Genomic DNA, 15,719 nt, shown 5'->3' on the forward strand with positions numbered 1-15,719 from the left:
CACCCCCCGGCCAGTGCGCGGAGACACTGCCGACGCCTGTCACGTGAGACTGCCGCCCACTTACGCGGAGGGCGAGCCCAGCGATCGCTCCCACGTCGTACTAAACATGTTTTCGCTGGACACGCTGGAACTTACCGAGTTTGACGTCACAGCGGCCCCTTGTCCGCTCACCACGTGTATTCGTCGCCTCCGCACGTTTCCCGCCAAAATTGTTTGCCTCCGAGCTGAATAACGCAACGGCCGGCTGTTCCCTGCCACACTACTGCTGCTAAAGTTGTTTCCCTGGGCACGTTCAAACCTGTCGATGGCGACCGCTCACCGTCCACTATGTGTCCCCGTGCGAGCGAGAACGCAGTGCTACACTTCTGGCAGCAAAGTTTGCTCGACAGTGGAATCCGCCATGACTATATAACAGCACGTTTGGTCTGCACTAGAATGCTCGCTAATTGACTCGCTCTCGCGCACGCATAATAACTGTACAATCGCTGCGCCGCCGCCCAGCTTTCGTCACACACCCACACACCTTCCATACACGCGACGGACATAGTCTTCTGTAAATACCTACGTACTTAATTCCATTTCGATTTTAATCATATTAAATAATTCAATTTACAATTTCATATACGTATGCAAATGTGTTCAAATACCTAATTTCAACTACTTTTCGAGGACCAGACAGCCATCTAGGAACCAGCGCCGAGTTTGAATTCTGGCAGTAAAGAAAGGGCACTTGTACCAACCTCCTAGGAACCAGCGCCAAGTTTGAAATCTGTCAGTTTACAAAGCTCACTTGCGCTCCCACCACCAACCTAAGAAAATTGTTGCAAACGAAGCTCATCACCTCTAAACTAAGCCACTAGCACTCAACCTCTTCCTACACGTTTCGGCTAAAAGGACTCACCTTGCACTAGGCCCATGGATGGAGGAACCAATTTACTTTATTTAGGAATGGAGTGTTTGTGTCACACCGACATGTTCCACACCATACAGACCCGCAAAACACTCCTACATAATTCATTTATAATGCTCCACACACCCGCTTGCTAATTGTAAACAGTTAAAAATAACTCATAGCACAGCCTACAGACATGCGAACCTCTCGTAAATAATCCAAAACATTTACGTCCAAATAGCCAATAATTTCAGTGCATAGGTTGAGGGAAGGAGGAACGAGTGTACTTTATTTATTTGCCACATATCTTTTTGAAACTTTTGCTTCTCACAGGATTCGATATGTAAGGCTGGCATAAGGCAGTTTCTGAACTCCAGTAGTGCACTACACGTGGCAACACAACCTCCACCACCAAGATATTCATTCCAATCCAGACCTCTAACTCCTCTACAGATACATTTGTCCAGTTATTTGTTGACTCACTCACAGTCTGACCAGATTGCAGTTTTTGCGCAAACACCACTCAGACTGCGCTGTGCTGCTCGGGGAAGTAAGGAAGGGCTGCACTCCATTTATTTGGAGCCCTTTTATTTAGTCGTGGAGTATATTTGTCACAAAACACTCACACTGATCCGACTGTGGTCATCTGACACAGGCCACAAACACGTAAACAACTCCTAATTTCACCACACAATAGCAAACAGCTCTTAAATAATGCAGTACACAATATCAGCAGACGAGCTCTGTACTCTTAAACTCTCCAAATAATGCACCACACAATGCACAGACATGCTCTCAAATAGGGTAACAGACGCGCCCAAACACCCTCAGTTGCCAGACCGACCGAAAGTCTCTGCTCGGCCTCCCGCAAACATGACCCCAACATAGTCGCATTCGCACCTAACACCGGAGAAACTGATATCGCCTATGCGCCTTAGATTACGCTCCAAGGCAGGTCGCGCGCGCGTGCGGTCGTCGGGGAAGGGGGTTCCAGAGTCTCCAGCCAAGTTCAGCTTCCGAGCACTCGTGACAGCCGACACATGTGAAAGCTGCATTGTCCTTCTCATGTATACCGCCGGCGTCTCAGGTCTGGACCAGTCTTCACGTCTATTGTCAGAATAGCTAATATCTCGTTGACACACACGATTAACGCGGCCGGGGAAACATTTACTACTCGCATGCAACCGAGATGGTGACGGAAAACAAATCACTCTGATCTGCGCTGCAGGCGGGTGTAATCATTGACATCACTCTATTTATTTTTTCGAATAGCTTATTTAACCATACAGTGTAGCTATCACGCTATCACAAAACACCAATCCCAGATGTGCCCTGGGCCATGTTTCACAGCCCACATACACTCACCCAATCATAATTTCAGTACATACTATAGCAAACTGCTACTAAATAATTCCTCACACAGACGTGTAGATACGCTCAGTACTCGTAAACTATCCCAATAATGCATAGTAGAGCCTGCAGATTCGCTCGCAAAATAACTCAGTAGACGTGCGCAGGTACCCCCCCCCCCCCCTCCCCCACTCCGCACAGGATCGTGAAGTCACCCATCTGTCTGATTTCAGACCTCGCACAGCCCCTGCTCGGCTTCCGCAAGCGTGAGTTGGCGCGGTCAACGCGCTCGTCAGCGGTCAAAGCACACACATACGTCCATTCAGGACCGCAATCCACCACAACCCAGAGCCACTACCACCGAACGCGGGTCAAAGTCAACTTTATATCAACGTAGCATAATTATCAAAGCACAGCCTCCACACGCTAGACACATCATAGCAACACATGTCTTTACCTCCTATGACGCTGTAGCACACTGCGCATTGCTCCTCACACGACATTACACGGCCCTTTAACTAAACATAACTGCACATCCCTGCTCTCGCCTCGTCACGTGACGAGCCATCTAAAACCTTCTCAATATTATTCTTACTTTACAACATTTTTTTAAAAACATAAGATCTAAAAAAATGGTTCAAATTTCTCTGAGCACTATGGGACTTAACATCTATATTCATCAGTCCCTATAACTTAGAACTACTTAAAACTAACTAACCTAAGGACATCACACAACACCCAGTCATCACGAATATGATCTAATTTACACTTCCCACCGCACCTAACCTCACACCCGTCCCACAATCAACATATGCAAACGTCCTCAACCCTATCTTGGCACTCATGTATCACCCCACAAACCATGCCCATCAATCAATTTACCATTCTCATCCCCTCTTTTCGAATTAAAAACGTAGCCTCTATCTAAACACCAATCAACTCATCTTTCTCGCACTTTCAACAATAAAATTAATTTTACACACACCCAGAAATACCAAACGCAATTAAAGAGTCGAACTTTTATACAGAGTATCAGGCACATACGACAATATTCAAAGCCTGGTCCATATATACCACCCCCACCTTGAATTAAATAGTATTACCATTGCCGCAACATTCTGTCAGCGCTCGATTTGTACCTATTTTTCCGCTCTTAACTGTTGTCACTAGCGGTCGAATATCACTATCTATAGATTGCACCAATTTCCACATTTAAAAACTCTTGCCCCGACGTTTAGAGACTCCTATATCCGAACACATAGCATCATTCAACTATCACTTGCTCTTATCTAATAACTCATCCATCAGATCTAGGGGGAAGGTCACCGCTTTCTTTCTTTCTTTCTTTCAGCAGCAGACAGCTATTTTTTTTACAGTGGTAGCTAAACTGCGCCATCAACTTAACATCACCACTCGTGAAACATATCTTCAAATACATAAACATACTTACTCAATTACACAGCGGCCCCGCTGAGGACATGACCTTCAATATTAAAGTTCTTAATCCAATAACCACCGAAACAAGTACTAAATGCTCAAACTAATCCCATAGCGCCTTACAAAGTGAGTGTCTGAGCGCCGGCGGCGGCGTGTCAAAGCCACATAGATGTCCATCTAAACAGCCGTCCACGCAGCCCCAGGACCAGAATGCTGAAGTGGGCTCTCCCTACACCTGCTCTCCAGCTATTGTCTAACGACATACAGTGCAGAAATGGATTCCTGAATAGCGCAGATCTCTATCTCCCCCTTGCATCTCCAACAGGACATGTTCAAATTGTTCAAATGGCTCTGAGCACTATGGGACTTAACATCTATGGTCATCAGTCCCCTAGAACTTAGAACTACTTAAACCTAACTAACCTAAGGACATCACACAACACCCGGTCATCACGAGGCAGAGAAAATCCCTGACCCCGCCGGGAATCGAACCCGGGAACCCGGGCGTGGGAAGCGAGAACGCTACCGCACGACCACGAGCTGCGGACAACAGGACATGTAAACAGTGTCTCCCCCAGCCAGCAAACCCGACGTCATTCACCCTTCGTTGACAATTTCCACTCGCAAATATGAAACCATATTCACTCCTGCCAAAACTCACTTAATAATAAAAAGGCATTCACCCTTTATAAGCATAGATGAGTATGCATTTATCTTCCCCCATCTGATCTTTGCAATTTAAATCAGAGAAAGACTATTACCTTCTACAACCTGTCTATAAACAGAACGATCTCAGTTACTACAAAAGGACCTTGTTTTGACCATTCGCCAGAAATGCGCGCAATGTTGTACGCCTCAAACTAGGTACAACAGATCCTCAACACCCTATCATCTTTATCCTCTACCATCAAACAGTGAAAAAGTCACAAAGGCACCAATGCAATCCACCTCCAGCGCGGACAAACGGAATTCACAATACTCCCCCCGAATAACCCAGAGTGCGACCATCCAAGAATTCCTAACAGCTCGCCAAGTCCGACACCTCAAACTACAGATGCCTTTATGAACAAGATCATATTAAATAGACACACGCTGCAGAGACCCCTTTAAAGTTTGATCACCCAAACTTTAAGTGAGTGAGAAGCTGCCTCTGGCCCTTGTTCAAACAGTGTTTTCTAAGATGCTTTTGCACACTGCCGAGCATTTCGTCTTTCTGCCGCGACTTCGAAGTCATTGTCTGATTCTAAACAGACATGAACACGGACTGATGCACGGCCTCTTACAGGAAACTATATCTTGCACCTTGTAAATCATATTCTTACGGTCGATAGCATAACATTGAATGATTTTAAATAAAGGACAGCCACAACACAAGGAAACTAGAAGAGCCTGCTGGCGTTGTAGCGACTTCCCTCGAAAGTGATGGACCACCTCTACATTTAAACTCGTATGTCGCAGTGACCGAATGGTTTATAACTCTGCATTCCATTTAAAGTCATTGGTCATTTTTGCACACAAGTACGGGATCACCGTTTTCGGTGCTAGCAACCCCGGAAGTTGCGGTCCATCAACCAAAATTTGACCCCCAGCTCAAGCAAGCATTGTCAGTTAATCATAATGTCGTACCCAATGCACAGATGCGATGGATAATATTATCCATCACAGCTGATATCGCGAAAAATTTTACAGTAAGTCCAACACTGGCAATCATGTGACAGCTTCTTTTCTTAATTTCAGTATCGTGTTGCGGGGTAGGTTGGTCAATGCCGAGGTGAGGATGGTCTTTTGATGTAAGAGGACTAGATAGCTCTGTGACCGCCATACGCATAGAGATTGATCAAGTACTATGGGTGAGGTCTTAGAAATATGTATAGCGTTGTCTGTTACAATTTTATCGTCTTTATATGTTCGAGAATTAAGTGTGAATGGACGTGCTGAGCAGTCATTTCTAAATTTCGCAATGATACTTGCAAAGTAGAGGATGTATGGTTTAGCTATGATACTGGGTGGATTGCGGTCATGAATGGACGTATGTGTGTGCTTTGACCGCTGACGAGCGCGTTGACCGCGCCAACTCACGCTTGCGGAAGCCGAGCAGGGGCTGTGCGAGGTCTGAAATCAGACGGATGGGTGACTTCACGATCCTCTGCGGAGTGGGGGATACCTGCGCACGTCTACTGAGTTATTTTGCGAGCGAATCTGCAGGCTCTGCTATGCATTATTGGGATAGTTTACGAGTACTGAGCGTATCTACACGTCTGTGTGAGGAATTATTTAGTAGCAGTTTGCTATAGTATGTACTGAAATTATGATTGGGTGAGTGTATGTGGGCTGTGAAACATGGCCCAGGGCACATCTGGGATTGGTGTTTTGTGATAGCGTGATAGCTACACTGTATGGTTAAATAAGCTATTCGAAAAAATAAATAGAGTGATGTCAATGATTACACCCGCCTGCAGCGCAGATCAGAGTGATTTGTTTTCCGTCACCATCTCGGTTGCATGCGAGTAGTAAATGTTTCCCCGGCCGCGTTAATCGTGTGTGTCAACGAGATATTAGCTATTCTGACAATAGACGTGAAGGCTGGTCCAGACCTGAGACGCCGGCGGTATACATGAGAAGGACAATGCAGCTTTCACATGTGTCGGCTGTCACGAGTGCTCGGAAGCTGAACTTGGCTGGAGACTCTGGAACCCCCTTCCCCGACGACCGCACGCGCGCGCGACCTGCCTTGGAGCGTAATCTAAGGCGCATAGGCGATATCAGTTTCTCCGGTGTTAGGTGCGAATGCGACTATGTTGGGGTCATGTTTGCGGGAGGCCGAGCAGAGACTTTCGGTCGGTCTGGCAACTGAGGGTGTTTGGGCGCGTCTGTTACCCTATTTGAGAGCATGTCTGTGCATTGTGTGGTGCATTATTTGGAGAGTTTAAGAGTACAGAGCTCGTCTGCTGATATTGTGTACTGCATTATTTAAGAGAAATTAGGAGTTGTTTACGTGTTTGTGGCCTGTGTCAGATGACCACAGTCGGATCAGTGTGAGTGTTTTGTGACAAATATACTCCACGACTAAATAAAAGGGCTCCAAATAAATGGAGTGCAGCCCTTCCTTACTTCCCCGAGCAGCACAGCGCAGTCTGAGTGGTGTTTGCGCAAAAACTGCAATCTGGTCAGACTGTGAGTGAGTCAACAAATAACTGGACAAATGTATCTGTAGAGGAGTTAGAGGTCTGGATTGGAATGAATATCTTGGTGGTGGAGGTTGTGTTGCCACGTGTAGTGCACTACTGGAGTTCAGAAACTGCCTTATGCCAGCCTTACATATCGAATCCTGTGAGAAGCAAAAGTTTCAAAAAGATATGTGGCAAATAAATAAAGTACACTCGTTCCTCCTTCCCTCAACCTATGCACTGAAATTATTGGCTATTTGGACGTAAATGTTTTGGATTATTTACGAGAGGTTCGCATGTCTGTAGGCTGAGTGAATTATGTAGGAGTGTTTTGCGGGTCTGTATGGTGTGGAACATGTCGGTGTGACACAAACACTCCATTCCTAAATAAAGTAAATTGGTTCCTCCATCCATGGGCCTAGTGCAAGGTGAGTCCTTTTAGCCGAAACGTGTAGGAAGAGGTTGAGTGCTAGTGGCTTAGTTTAGAGGTGATGAGCTTCGTTTGCAACAATTTTCTTAGGTTGGTGGTGGGAGCGCAAGTGAGCTTTGTAAACTGACAGATTTCAAACTTGGCGCTGGTTCCTAGGAGGTTGGTACAAATGCCCTTTCTTTACTGCCAGAATTCAAACTCGGCGCTGGTTCCTAGATGGCTGTCTGGTCCTCGAAAAGTAGTTGAAATTAGGTATTTGAACACATTTGCATACGTATATGAAATTGTAAATTGAATTATTTAATATGATTAAAATCGGTGGTTCAAATGGTTCAAATGGCTCTGAGCACTGTGGGACTTAACAGCTGTGGTCATCAGTCCCCTAGAACTTAGAACTACTTAAACCTAACTAACCTAAGGACATCACACACATCTATGCCCGAGGCAGGATTCGAACCTGCGACCGTAGCAGTCGCGCGGTTCCGGACTGCGCGCCTAGAACCGCGAGACCACCGCGGCTGGCAATTAAAATCGAAATGGAATTAAGTACTTAGGTATTTACCGAAGACTATGTCCGTCGCGTGTATGGAGGGTGTGTGACGTAAGCGGGGCAGAGGTGGATTTCAGCCTCCGCCACTTCTTGCCACGGAATTTTACTGTGGAAAACGCGAGCGAAACTGTTACCGGTGCGGATTTCTTGGTTTGCTGCAACCTTATGTCAGACATGACCAGTGCCTGCCTCGTAGACAAGACCACTGGCCTGACGGCCACAGGCTTCTAGTGCCACATACCCATCCAATGTGCCCGGTTGACGACGCTACTGATATACTTTCCTGCATTAATGGGGCCACCAGGCATACTGTACAACGTCTGACACACTACTGTCAATCACATCAAGACGACTGACGAGTCATCGATCTCCTTCCGAGCTTGGAATCTAGCGCTGGACTGTCTGAAGACATCAAAGACCGAGTTTAATAACATGATGAAACAGGTAATTATGCATCAGTCTGATAGCCCTCGTCTTCACCCCTGCCCCTCATTCGTAACAAGTGAGGTGTGTTGCGGCCTTGCGGGGACTACACAGCTTTGCAACCCCTTACGATTCCTGACACATATCCAGTACCTTTGCTCGGCGACTACAACTATGCTTTGAGCGGCACTTGTGTACACAGTGTACTAAATTGCGCCATGGCCTAAACACAGATTCTAGTGGCAGACTAGGATATTCATAAGACATCCATTATTACGTTACTTGGCTTATATGAGACCAAGTTCATGACTTTAGGTCTCCGGAATTCAGCGCAGATGTAGCAGAAATCCGTAGCTTCAGTGCTGTGTGATGTGTCGTTTTGCTTTGTATACCTGGACGACATTTTAGTGTTCACTGCGACACCACAACCACACCTGCAGATCTCGTAAGTGATAGAGGATGCGAAATTGTTGCCACATTCTGACCCAAATGCACTGTTGGCTGTGGTAGTAGACATGAGTCTCACGGCAACTGTTGTTGTTGTTGTTGTTGTTGTTGATGTGGTCTTCAGTCCTGATACTGGTTTGAAACAGCTCTCCATGCTACTATATCCTGTGCAAGCTTCTTCATCTCCCAATACCTACTGCAGCCCACATCCTTCTGAATCTGCTTAGTGTATTCATCTCTTGGTCTCCCTCTACGATTTTTACCCTCTACAGAACATGTCCTGCCAACCGATCCCTTCTTCTAGTCAAGTTGTGCCACAAACTCCTCTTCTCCCCAATTCTATTCAATACCTCCTCATTAGTTATGTGATCTACCCATCTAATCTTCAGCATTCTTCTGTAGCATCACATTTCGAAAGCTTCTATTCTCTTCTTGTCCAAACTATTTATCGTCCATGTTTCACTTCCATACATGGCTACACTCCATACAAATACTTTCAGAAACGACTTCCTGAGACTTAAATCCATACTCGATGTTAACAAATTTCTCTTCTTCAGAAACGATTTGCTTGCCATTGCCAGTCTACATTTTATATCCTCTCTACTTCGACCATCATCAGCTATTTTGCTCCCCAAATAGCAGAAATCCTTTACTAATTTAAGTGTCTCATTTCCTAATCTAATTCCCTCAGCATCACCCCGCTTAATTCGACTACATTCCATTATCCTCGTTTTGCTTTTGTTGATGTTCATCTTATATCCTCCTTTCAAGACACTGTCCATTCCGTTCAATTGCTCTCCCAAGTCCTTTGCTGTCTCTGACAGAATCACAATGTCATAGACGAACCTCAAAGTTTTTATTTCTTCTCCATGGATTTTAATATCTACTCCGAACTTTTCCTTTGTTTCCTTTACTGCTTGCTCAATATACAGATTGAATAGCATCAGGGAGAGGTTACAACACTGTCTCACTCCCTTCCCAACCACTGCTTCCCTTTCATGTCCCTCGACTCTCATAACTGCCATCTGGTTTCTGTACAAATTGTAAATAGCCTTTCGCTCCCTGTATTTTACCCCTGCCACCTCTAGAATTTGAAAGAGAGTATTCTAGTCAACTTTGTCAAAAGCTTCCTCTAAGTCTACAAATGCTAGAAACGTAGGTTTGACTTTCCTTGATCTTTCTTCTAAGATAAGTCGTATGGTCAGTATTGCCACATGTGTTCCTACATTTCTACGTAATCCAAACTGATCTTCCGCGAGGTCGGCTTCTACCAGTTTTTCCATTCGTCTGTAAAGAATTCGCGTTAGTATTTTGCAGCTGTGACTTATTAAACTGATAGTTCGGTAATTTTCACATCTGTCAACATCTGCTTTCTTTGGGATTGGAATTATTATATTCTTCTTGAAGTCTGAGGGAATTTCGCCTGTCTCATACATCTTGCTCACCAGATGCTAGAATTTTGTCAGGACAGGCTCTCCCAAGGCTGTCAGTAGTTCTAATGGAAGGTTGTCTACTCCCGGGGCCTTGTTTCGACTTGGGTCTTTCAGTGCTCTGTCAAAGTCTTCACAGAGTTTCGTATCTCCCATTTCATCTTCATCTACCTCCTCTTCCATTTCCATAATACTGTCCTCAAGAACATCGCTTCTGTATAGACCCTCTATATACTCCTTCCACCTTTCTGCTTTCCCTTGTTTGCTTACAAATGTGTTTCCATCTGAGCTCTTGATATTCATGCAAGTGGTTCTGTTTTCTCCAAAGGTCTCTTTAATTTTCCTGTAGGCAGTATCTGTCTTACCCCTCGTGAGATAAGCCTCTACATCCTTACATTTGTCCTCTAGCCATCCCTGCTTAGCCATTTTGCACTTCCTGTCGATCTCATTTTTGAGACGTATGTAATCCTTTTTGCCTGCTTTACTCACTGCATTTTTGTATTTTCTCCTTTCATCAATTACATTCAGTATCTCTTCTGTTACCCAAGGATTTCTACTATCCCACGTCTTTTTACCTACTTGATCCTCTGCTGCCTTCACTATTTCATTCCTCAAAGCTACCCATTCTTCTACTACTGTATTTCTTTCCCCATTCCTGTCAATTGTTCCCTTATGCTCTCCCTGAAACTCTGTACAACCTCTGGTTTAGTCAGTTTATCCAGGTCACATTTCCTTAAATACCCACCTTTTTGCAGTTTCTTCAGTTTTAATCTACAGTTCATAAGCAATATATTGTGGTCAGAGTCCACATCGGCCCCTGGAAATGTCTTACAATTTAAAATCTGGTTCCTAAATCTCTGTCTTGCCATTATATAATCTATCTGAAACCTTCTAGTATCTCCAGGGTTCTTCCATGTATACAACCTTCTTTGATGATTCTTGAAACAAGTGTTAGCTATCATTAAATTATGCTCTGTGCGAAATTCTATCAGGCAGCTTCCTCTGTCATTTCTTAGCCCCAATCCATATTCACCTACTACGTTTTCCTCTCTTCCTTTTCCTACTGTCGAATTCCAGTCACCCATGACTATTAAATTTTCGTCTCCCTTCACTACTTGAATAATTTCTTTTATCTCATCATACATTTCACCAACTTCTTCAGCTAGTTGGCATATAAACTTGTACTACTGTAGTAGTCACGGGCTTCGTGTCTATCTTGGCCACAATAATGCGTTCACTATGCTGTTTGTAGTAGCTTACCCAAGCTCCTATTTTTTTATTCATTATTAAACCTACTCCTGCATTACCCCATTTGATTTTCTATTTATAACACTTTATTCACCTGACCAGAAGTCTTGTTCCTCCTGCCACCGATCTTCACTAATTACCACTATATCCAACTTTAACCTATCCATTTCCCTTTTTAAATTTTCTAACCTACCTGCCCAATTAAGGGATCTGACATTCCACGCTCCAGTCCGTAGAACGCTAGTTTTCTTTCTTCTGATAACGACATCCTCTTGAGTAGTCCCCGCCCAGAGATCCGAATGGGGGACTATTTTACCTCCAGAATATTTTACCCAAGAGGACGCCATCATCATTTAATCATACAGTAAAACTGCATGCCATCGGGAAAAACTATGGCTGTAGTTTCCCTTGCTTTCAGCCGTTTGCAGTACCACAACAGCAAGGCCGTTTTGGTTAGTGTTACAGGGCCAGATCAGTCAATCATCCAAACTGTTGCCCCTGCAACTACTGAAAAGGCCGCTGCCCCTCTTCAGGAACCACACATTTGTCTGGCCGCTCAACAGATACCCCTCCGTTGTGGTTGCGCCTATGGTATGGGGGGGGCGGGGGAGCTGACGGCAACAGGTGGCATGTTTCAACAGTTTTTGGACGAGACCTGATAGCCACTAGCTTTCTTTTCTGAGCGCATCACAGAAGAAATGGAGTGTTTAAATGTTCTTCTATTATTAATTCTGACGGTATTGGGGAGTGAGCCAACTTAATTAGACACACTCACTTAGTTTGGGGACATTATGGGACGAAGAAGTGCATTGCAAAACTCGTATTATATTGTTATTGTACCAACATGAGGAGAAAGATTCACAACATACCCAGATTGTATACCTTGTTAGAAAGCTAAACCACAGAACTTATCCTTAAAGACTGATACTTCGTATCGTATATGTTGAGATTATTGAGCACTTCTTCAAAAAGAGTTAAATTGCTCACCCAATTAGAATGTTGTGTAGGTATATATGCCCTTATAAACTTGTTCGGTTCCCTGAAAATCCGTGCTGTGGAATTAGATTGAGAGCTATGTATCAATACAAAAATGCTCTTAATATCATTATCTTTCAAGTACCGTATTTGCAGTGAAACTGCTTTTAGTTTTTGCACGTTGTGAGTGTGTGATTTTTATTCTTGTCAAGTTGCACAGAGGATTGATCCAACAAGTACCCTTTGGCTCCTGCAAGCAACAATTTCCGCTCCACACTACAACAGAAGTCAGACAGACGCTCCTAATGTACCAACAAGAGCTGCTTGAAAAACATTCAGCAACAAATATCTTCTGGAGTCATCCGCTGTAAGGAAAAGACACAAAAATATTCTCTATATTCTTACATAACTAGTGGAATGCTTGGGTACAGGAGTATTGCTAGTTAGTTTAAGAAAAACATTAAATGAACGAAACATATTATTTATTACTAAAAATTCTGAGAAATCAAGTGAAACTTTTTCTTATAAAATGATAATAAATTTCCGGGTTCTTTTCGGAACAGTAGATTGCCTCTTAGGGATAGAAATGCTATTATTTTACAAAGTATGGAAAGGTTCTTTTCTCCCTTTTCTTTAAGAATGTTATTTACTCGGCAGAATGGCTGAGAACTGCGCCTACACAACTTGAATAACTTTTTTAGGTATGGTCAAGGCTGTCGGGTGAGAAATGTGTACTGTTATGGAGGACAGATGGGGCTCACATACGCTGTAGTGCACAATACCGTGAGCTGCGACGACTGCTGCCTGCGTCGTTCACTGCTGAAAAATAACACTACTATCTCTTTCTATCCGGATTGACCTTCCCCAATCAAACTCTCCCTACGCCTTGATGAAGTCAAGGACTCCTATCTGCCCCTAGTCTAACTATTGGCGTGGTACACCGGTCAGATAACCAGTTCACCTCAATGCCACTCAATACTCGCTCGCAGGCGTTTAACTAGTGTCCATTTCACACCGCACAATAAGTGTACCGGCCAGCACAGTGAACAACACTTAATCGCGAGCGACTCAATATAGAGCGTCACTCCAATTTGCTAACGACAGAGGTGCTCTACCAGTGAAGTACTGAGGAGAGACTTTGTTCCTCGCTCTTTGCATATATGTATGAGTGCACTCGCTCTCATTACATGTTCCCACTCCAAGAGTGACAAAAGAACAGCCCCTTTTTTTGGAAAAGTTGCAAGGGTACATCATTCGCTGTCTTCTCTCTGGCTGTTTGCGTCAGAAATATTCCGCCAATCGGCGTTGCTCCTTTAAATGGGAGAATGACGTTTCGTTTGAGTTGACCAATGCGAAAATCTGTAGCTTATCCATTAGGCGTATACTGTACTCCTGTGAGAACTCCATAACTATGCAGTCGCTCCCTGAAAAAATGCGTCTTCTGGGCGCTCCCACACAATGTAGCTGAATTTGGTTTTAAGTCGTTATCTCTTCGATCTGGCAAAAGCTGTCTTCTCTCTGGGCGGTCGCTTTGGCCGAAGTAGGTATGTTGTTGACCCAGCCCTCTGAGGGGACCGTCTTCCCAGCACGCTGGTTTCCTCTATAGAACGAAAATTCCTGTGGCCGTCATGTTGTGTACGTCAGCCTCGACTTTTTTCAACCTCAGTGCGCACTTGCGATTAGCTTATTAAATTTGCATATCGCTTACATGGATTCATACAAAACTGACTCTACTTTATCGAGTTTGGGTTTGAATGAAGCGTCTTGATATGCAGAGTACGATTGTGAGGATGGAATATGTAAGAAATGAAGATCAGGAGACCACACCACCTTACAACGTGAAGCATGTAAGCATGCAAAAGTCATCTTATGATAGTGTTAGAACTCGCAGATTTTACGGTGTAAAGCTTACCATGTTAAGAAAATATGTTATAAAGTGGAAATACATATTTTACACCACCGCCGCTTGTGGGATGGGGTCCACTAATGTCTGTACTGACGATTTCCATAGGTTCACTGGGAAGTGCAGAATGTAAATCTGTCTTTAAGGATAAATTCTGTGGTTTAGCTTTCTAACAAGATATACAATCTGGGTATGTTGTGAATCTTTCTCCTCATGTTGGTAAAATAACAATATGTTATGAGTTTTGCTAAGCACTTCGTCCCATAATGTCCCCAAGCTAATTGTGTGTGTCTAATTAAGTTTGTTCTGTGTCCGTCAGTATACATACACACGAGTTAGATCCATTTGAATGTCGACGATAGAATAACACATCTTGGTATATTCTATAATGGCTAGACAGTGGATGATTAACTTTATTAGTCAGTGAGGTCCTTATCTTATTACAGTGCGGATCTTACTTTTATAAATATGCCATATTTTTACACAGATCTATATAGTATAGGTAACGTTGTTTATCACAATTAAAAGTATTATCCTACAGTCATTCTCATTTTCAAGATCAGAGTTACTGTCATCAAACCTTGTGGAGGACGAGACAAAGCGTTAAAAATGACGTTGTCCTTTCCCTTAATATAAACAATCTCAAATGAGTAATTGTGCAACGAATGAGCCCAGCGTGATAATCTGGAATGAACTAACTTACAGGTTAATAAATATGTCAGGGCTTGGTGATCAGTATAGATTTTCGTGTGTTTGCCATATACATAATAATTAAAATTTTTAAAAGCCCAGGGAATAGAAAGGCTTTCTAATTCAGTTGCTCAATATGTTCGTTAAGATTCGCTTAATGTTCGGCTTGCAAATCCAGTGATCCTTACTTGTTCCTGTTCTCTGTTGTTAACCACCTGAAATAGGCAAGATCCTAAGCTATGTCATGATGCGTCACACGTTATACAAAACTCGAGACTAAAAACTGGATGGTTTAAAACGTTTGAATTCACTAATTCATGTTTCATGTCTTGAAAATCTTGCTGGCACTTCTCTGTCTAGATAAATACATGATTTTTCTTAAGTAAAGCTACAAGGTGCTTAATATTTCTTGTGACAAGAAACGTCGGAAAGAAAGAACAATCCTAGTAATGACTTCAATTGTTTTCTAGTACGCGGACTAGGAAAATTTTTAGTAGCATCTATCTTATGCGAATCAGGGCGTTTACCTTGTGCATTAATTATGGCCCTTAGAGACCTTATTTCAGTACATGCAAAATTAGATTTCTTAAGGTTTGCTGTTACACCAGGTTGTAAAATGTACACAGAATTTTTGAGACCATTTTGTGATGTTCTTTCCACGTCTTATTGGCGATCAGAGTATCATCTAGATAATGTGTCACACTAATTCGTCTCGAAGCACTGTATGCAAAGCAGTTGTGAATACACCAGAATTGACGTTCAATCCGAAAGGGAGAA

The sequence above is a fragment of the Schistocerca americana genome, chromosome 3 (assembly GCF_021461395.2).
Source record: "Schistocerca americana isolate TAMUIC-IGC-003095 chromosome 3, iqSchAmer2.1, whole genome shotgun sequence".
In the NCBI taxonomy this organism is placed as follows: domain Eukaryota; kingdom Metazoa; phylum Arthropoda; class Insecta; order Orthoptera; family Acrididae; genus Schistocerca; species Schistocerca americana.